Genomic DNA, 6000 nt, shown 5'->3' with positions numbered 1-6000 from the left:
ACTACTCTCAAACATCCTAAACCCATCTGACATGGGAACCTGACAACCATTGGTAGGTTGCATGACTATTGTTTTGTTGTACACTAAGGTCTGGTGGTAAAACAAATATGAATCTTAATTAATTTTTAAAATTTTATGTATCATCCATCCTTTGTATTTTCAGATATATTTCACTAAAATGGTATGTATGTTATCCACCAAGCTTGCTAGGATGTTGTAAATTTTGTTCCTGAATTGACTGCTATACACAACTCACTTTAATATAGTTCCTAACTGAAAATAGATCCTTGACAGGTATGATCAAGAGTAACTGTAATGGAATTGGAACTACCCAAACAATTTAGGAAGTATGTTAAAGGTAGAGAGCCCTCGGGAAAGGGCTGTAAGTGATGATGCTGTAGCTAACAAGAAAACTACTCTCATCAAAAGAAGAGTCAAGTATTCATTTAAGAAGAAAATATGTTGAACAGTCCAAGCAATCTCAATATTTATTTATATTACACAAACCCCTTCTAAACATGCCTACAATCTAACATAAACTGTTCTGCTTATTTTCACACTTTTTAGGTAAAAAACCAAACTCACAAATGTTCAGATGTAACAGTCTTTAGTCAGAAAAGGACTTACTTTAATTTACTTAATACTTAGACTAAATTTGGAAAGGAGAATATAATTAATTCCATTTTATTATTACTTTTGGGGCATGTCCATAAAATTAAAACATTTTATAGAAATAAATACTTTTAGGTTTTATCCAGACATAGAAATACAGTAATCATACATGGACAATTTTCTTAATATTGTATTTTACATGTCATGAAAGTTCAAATATTCAGCATTTTATTGGTTTCCTTCTACAGTGGTTTCCTTCAAAATGGGTATACACACACACACACACACACACACACGCGCGCGCGCGTGCGCGCGCGCGCGCGCACATTAGTCCTCCTGTTTGCTGGGCTAGTGTTGTAGAACATAAAACATGCCTCCAGCCCAGCTTTGTCAGGTATTTTGGAGACAGGATTTTATGAGCTGTTGTCCACCCAGCGGGCTTTAAAGAGCTGTCCTCCAGATCTCAGCCCCGCTGAGTTGCCAGGAACACAGGTACAATCATTTAAATTTTAGTTATCTAAACCAAGTATTTCACTAGTTTATTGATTAGTGTTTACCAAGTGTATTACAAGTCAGTATTGAATTAAGGTTGTTTATGCTTCTCATTCTGAGCTGATTGCCTGGGTACCCAGAGAGCAGATATTCTTTCACTAATTGTTCTACTAGCTTTTAAATCCAAATATATCCTTAGTTATAAATTTGAAATGTCCCTTTTTTTCTATTTCTTTCAATTTCTATTTAGTTACAGTCTAGATAATTCACATGCTAGCTGTTGCAAAGTATTTCTGATTAATATGTTATTTAACATCTACATCTTATATGCACTCCCTTGCCAGATGTGACATTTTATTTTGAAACAACATGGCTTTGGGTGGCCAAACATATGGCCTCCCATTTGATGGCATTTAAAAGGGTCAATAAATTATACTTGTATCTCTGTCATGTTCAAAACCAACTGAGAGATAAGCACAGCAGTCAGGCAGATGGAGATAAATATTTTAATTTTTTCCCTACCATTTTCATCACAAAAAATATATGTTTCTTGACATGTGCAAAATGGAATGTGTACTAGGGGAAATAGCAGCCTTGCACAGGTTTCTTGAGACAATTGCAAACTACCTCTGGTAAAGAGGGGGCAGCCTTCCATATAAAACTTACGTTATAGAGAACATCCTGTTTTCTTCTTCATGTCATTCATAATAAGTTAGGGAAGAGAGACTAGCAAAATTCCTTTCAAAGTGTGGTCAGAGAATTCCTGGTGTTTGCCTGAAGAAAATTTCAGTGGGCCTCCGAAATCCTCCTTTCTAACTACTCACCTGCATGAGGCTGGCTTGTTTTCACGTATTTAACCAAAACCACACAACACACCTGAGAACAACAAATCTGAAGATCTAGTGGTTTTTCCATTAAGTCAGTCATGAAAGACATTTGCACAATACACAAAGCATCTCACTTGATTAATTGTTTATTTTTGAAATTGATTACTTTTTTTCACCTAAGCTATTTATCACATAATTCTTTTAGCTTTAACTGAGTGAAAAATTATTGGTATGTCTTCCATTCATTGTAAAGCAAATGTAATGCACATAATCAAAAGCACTTTATTGGGCTGGGAGCGTGGCCTAGTGGTACAGTGCTTGAATAGCATGAGGTTTGGTTCCTCAGTACACAGAAAAAGGCAGAAGTGGTGCCGTGGCTCAAATGGTAGAGTGCTAGCCTTGAGAATGCTCAATGACAGTGCCCAGGCCTGAGTTCAGAGCCCAAGGACTGGCACAAATAATAGTGTTCAGTAGTATTTAAAGATACAATGATGTCAAGAGATTAAAAAGTCAGAGACCTACGTTTTAATGAAAACTCCTTTATATGGGAATATTACATTTAGCATCTGCATATTTATGAGTAGGAACAAGAAAACATTTCAGGTTACGGAATTCTTTTTTCCTTTGAGGAAATGCACTCATAAAATCCTTGCTGGCTCCCATCTTGGACCAACAATTCACATAATAGCGACATGAGAGTCAATAACTAAAATAATGTGCCTCAAAGTATCTATGGTTGCAACTTCCCATATCAAGAGTAACCCATAAAGGGCAAAAAGGATGGCATGCACAAGCAAAAAATTTCCTACACTCAGGCAGCACCCACAAAATCATCAGAACATTTTTGGAGGCCTCGGTTTCACATCATAGAAACTCCAGATCCCCACAGATTGACTTCACATAGTCTTTCTGGAATTTCCCACTTCACTTCCTTCACTTCTTTATGCAACTGCCCACTGACATTTAATATATGCTCATGCTTTGCTTGTAGGTTATTCTTTGCTATGCTTCTTACCTTTCACGGTCCTTTTTCCTAACGGTTCTTCTGCCACATGTAGGCTAGCATCATAATCTCAGACGCTGTCCTCCAAAATGAGGAATATTTGGAGCATCTTATTCATATTTCATGGAAAAATAAAAAGTTGAGGAATGGGGTGAGACTAAAAGAGAAGAGGAGATGATGAAAGGAGTAGTATGGGTTGAGATCCATTGTACTTATAGGCTGACATACTGAAGGGTCATCCCTTTGTACAACTACCTGAAGCTGTTTGTTAAAGTGCTTTCAAAACCTGCAAATAGGGGGTGGGTGGTGGGTGGGGGGAGGGTGATGGGTACCAAGACATGTGAAAGGGTATCAATGTATGTGAATTAATGCACCTTCTATCTGGCAAATATCATGTAACCCTTTTATTAATTACAATAAAAAATTATAAAAAAAAAACCCTGCAAATAAAAAAGGCATGAAAGTTAGGAAATAATTCTTTCTTTGTTCCTCCCATTCTCAGATGATGTCACTTGGGGATATTTCACTGCCGACTATTGTTCAGACTCAGCTCTATTAACTTCACATACATGTATTCATCAAGCAATATAGATTTTGCTTATTTTGTTTTGAACAGAAGTTGATAACCTGTAAAAGCACATGAATATACAATATTGCTGGGGATAACTTGTATTTAAAATTCACTAGCAGATCTGCTCATCTGCATTTTATCTTTGTCTTCAATTAAAGGACATTATGGAAGTAAACTTGGAAAACATGCTTCTTCCAATAATTACTCCAAGGAAAATGTTCATATTTTTAAAACAATATTGTGTCCTTTGGAGGAGGACTCAGGAAAATCTAGTTTCCTCCATTAACATCATATTTATTTTAGTTTCCTCCATTAACATCATATTTATTTTAGTTTCCTCCATTAACATCATATTTATTTTAATCCACTGGTTTCTTACACATTTTAGAAGTTATCAATTGAAATTCCTATCATCATTTACTCTTTGCACCGGGAAGTGAAAATTTAGACCACATTTAATGGTCTCTGTTCAATGCATTGCTCAGTATTTATCTTTGCTGTGTACCAATGTAACAAGTAGCTTTGGCCTAGTTTTTTCTTCCCACTTTGCTTTTGTCTCTAAGAAGATGTATTTACCCTCGCCTACTCTTATTTTTCTTCATTTACCATTTTTAAGCCATCTTAAATCCATTATAGAAACAATCAGCCTTTCAAGAAATGCATTGAAACTAGCAAACTTGAATAAATTATGTGTACTAAGGAGTAGATTTATACTCACCCATGTCTATATTTATGTTAGTTTTTATTTCCCTCCATATCCCTGCGTCAAAAAGAAGAAATGCAAGTATGTAAATTTGCAAGGCTAATGCTTTTATACTAATTAAACAGAAGGACCTCAGGGTTTCTTCGATTTTTCCCCCCATAATTACTCTAGTATGCCTTGTCACAGAGTGCTGCCACTTTGTATTTGGAACTTTTACGGATCAGTGATATAAATGCAAATATAAATGAAAAGACTTCAAACATCTAAATCCCTATCTTGATTCATTAAATCTCCCATATTAGTCTTCCTGCCTGTACCCCCAACTCCCTCACACAAAAGGTATTTATTTCTTTATTGGAAAACTCATTACATATGCTGTGCAATGTCCGTTAGCAACAATGGAATGAGAATTTTATGTTTGAGATACAGTGAATTTCAGAAAAAAAAAATCTGTTGTTTTCAAGGTTGAGGCTGCAGTTGGAGAAGATCTAAATCATTACCTAAATTTACATTCCACCCTCACGCACAAATCTTTTCACAAACTTCCTATAGGGTATAGTAGAAATAAACAAAAGTTTGTTTTGTTTTGTTCCCCTTTGGTGCTATTGTGTTAATACAGCCAGCATTTGGGGGCTGAGATCTAAATTAAAATAAAGAACCAGCAGAACAGATTTTAAAAGAAACTATGTGAAGAAAGGAAATTGCTGGTGGGAATCACATTTTAATGGCTCTAATTTCAAAACAAAAACCAAACTAAAAGTAACACAGTAAAACTGGTGTTTTGCCATGAATATCTTGTTGCATTGCGTTGGGAATTATTTGGTCAGTTGTGTTTGTGTATCTGTGCTTAAAATCCACCTCTTTAAAAGTAGCAATTTTGAGATGGCTTTCTTAAGATGTGTTCCCTGGGACATAGATAACAAAGTTGAGGTTACCACAGAGGAAGTTTATCAATTACATACATCAAAACATCTCCTGTAAATACTGAGGAGAGAGGAAGAACCTGACTGAGGGATCATACCAAATTGTTTCGAAGTGAAGTAAGAATCTGACATTTTGAGTCCAGCATGATCCAATGTGGAGGCAGACAGAAATGTGGGTGGGGCCGCTCTTCAAGGGTGTGAATAACTCAGGGGTGAACTTTATTATGCCTGTCAGCAGATAGCAAATCAGGCAGTTTGAGTTTCCTTCTAAGTCCTAAAGAAATCTGAGTGGCAGTTCCTAAGCATCTTTGATCTTCTTGCATCTATTTGCTTTTACAGTATCACCCCTTGTATGAACAATTAACCAAATCCTTTTGAGATAATTTTAAAGATTTGAGATTTTTAAAAATTTCTTTATGACACTGTTCAGGACACACATGCTGGATGTACACATTTGCTATAGCAACTGGTAGAAAAAAGTCTGAGCACCATGCCTGTGTATCACTTAAATGCTGTGTTCCCCCTCCCCCAAGACTATTAACATAACCGAACTCATACTTTGGTCTCAGCGAGAGATTTATTGTGCTGATGAGAATGCTAACTCTGTTCCTTGTATTCTGGTTGTTTGTTTGGCCAGGGACACCAAAGTGACCACATCACAGACACAGCTGAGTGATGAATGGGACATGTGCTATATAGTCCCTGGTGGCCCAGGGGTATCCACTCCTGAACAGTTACAGGAGGAGAAGCCGACAATCACCACATGCATCAGTGGAAATGATAGCAAACAGGAACATCTTGCACTCCCAGTCCCAGTCCTGGCACTCCCAATGCAGACCCCAAGCATTCTACTTATCAAGGATATAGAC

This window comes from Megascapheus bottae, chromosome 8, assembly GCF_031878675.1.
Source record: "Megascapheus bottae isolate mThoBot1 chromosome 8, mThoBot2.hap1, whole genome shotgun sequence".
NCBI lineage: Eukaryota > Metazoa > Chordata > Mammalia > Rodentia > Geomyidae > Megascapheus > Megascapheus bottae.
The sequence above is the reverse complement of the archived record's forward strand: the minus strand, read 5'-3'. Positions refer to the sequence as shown.